Source organism: Coffea eugenioides, chromosome 5, assembly GCF_003713205.1.
Source record: "Coffea eugenioides isolate CCC68of chromosome 5, Ceug_1.0, whole genome shotgun sequence".
Lineage (NCBI taxonomy): Eukaryota > Viridiplantae > Streptophyta > Magnoliopsida > Gentianales > Rubiaceae > Coffea > Coffea eugenioides.
Window position 1 is genome coordinate 9,554,539 of NC_040039.1, and position 1,641 is coordinate 9,556,179.

Sequence of the window (1,641 nt, forward strand, 5' to 3'; positions counted from 1 at the left end):
TGCACTACATTCCTCCGTTAATGCTATTGTTTCGCAGTCTTCCAACTTTCTTTTTCTAGTCATGATTTCCTTGAGAAATTTCGCATAAGACGGAATCTGCAAAATAGCATCGGCAAAAGGAATGTTAATGTGCAATTGTTTGAACAGTTTAACAAATTTTTCAAACTCTTTATCAAACTTATTTTGCTTTAATCATTGTGGAAATGGAATCGCAGGAGGTATTGGAATGGTAACGGAAGATGATGGTTGATTTTCTCTTGATTCCTCCCGGCTATTTTCTTCCACTATCGCCTCTTGGTTCCTCTGCTTTTCTTCTTGTTTTTCATTCTCATCTTTCTCAACTTCCATCACTGGAGGATCTTCTAATTGCTTACCACTATGAAGAGTAATGGCTTTCACATGCTCCTTAGGATTGACCTCTGTTTTGCTAGGTAATTCGCCTTGATTTCGATTATTTAACGAACTAACAATTTGACCAATTTGGACCTCTACATTCCTGTACATTGTAGTGAGTTGGTCCAACCTTCCTTCTACTCGCTCAAATCTGTCTGAAGTAACTTTTGCGAGCTTTTCCACTGCCATCTCCCAACCAGGTTTAGTTTCAGCTTGTTGTTGCCTTGATTGAAATCCCGGTGGATTGGTTGGCCTTGGTTGATTTCCTTGATCCTTCCATCCAAAGTTTGGATGATTTCTCCACCCCGGATTGTAAGTATTCGAGTAGGGGTTATTTTGAGCATTACGATTGTAATTATTGACGAATTGTACCTGCTCAGAATCAACACACTCATTAGTATCATGTTCACCTCCACATATAGAACAACATGTTACATGTGCATTAGATGAACTTGTACCAACTCCACCTTGTCTACTTAGCAACTTCATCACATTATTCATTTGAGCACTCAGCATATTGAGAGTGTCCATTTCTATCATACCTGCGTGACGTCTTGTATTACCTCTCTCATTGGCCCATTGGTAGTTATTTGCTGCCATTTCTTCTATCAAATTATGAGCCTCTTGGGGTGATTTACCCATTAAAGCTCCACCTGCGGCTGCATCAATCATAGTTTTAGTGGAGAAAGATAAACCATTAGAAAATGTTTGTATAATCAGCCATTCAGGTAGTCCATGGTGTGGACATTTCCGTAACAATTCTCTGAACCTTTCCCATGCTTCATATAATGATTCTCCTTCCATTTGACTAAAACCAGTGATATCCATTCTTAGCTTAGCAGTCTTACCGGGTGGAAAATACTTATTCAAAAATGCCCTTGATAAATCATGCCATGTGGTAAAAGTGTTAGGAGCATGAGAGTGTAACCACATTTTTGCCTTATCCCTTAATGAAAATGGGAACAACCGTAACCTAATAGCATCATCACTAACTCCATTCATTTTAATGGTATCACATATTTCTAAGAATGTAGCTAAATGTGTATTAGGATCTTCTACTGCATTACCTCCAAATTGAGATTGTTGAACCATTTGGATAAGTGATGGTTTAATCTCAAAGTTGTTAGCATTTACCGAAGGCCTTGCTATGCTAGTTTGTGAACCTTGTGTTCCCGGTAAAGCAAAATCTCGCAGAACTCGCCTATTTGGGTCATTTTCCACCATTTCTTCTTCAAATGGTAATTCTAT

General features: G+C 38.5%; 1 non-coding gene across 1 annotated transcript; it reads left to right on the plus strand.

Annotated features, from left to right (window-relative positions):
- The first annotated feature begins 1,123 nt into the window (after positions 1–1,123).
- LOC113772745 lies at positions 1,124–1,230 on the plus strand. Its single transcript, XR_003468699.1, has one exon. It is a non-coding gene; the product is annotated as a small nucleolar RNA R71 (small nucleolar RNA).
- The last annotated feature ends 411 nt before the right edge of the window (positions 1,231–1,641 follow it).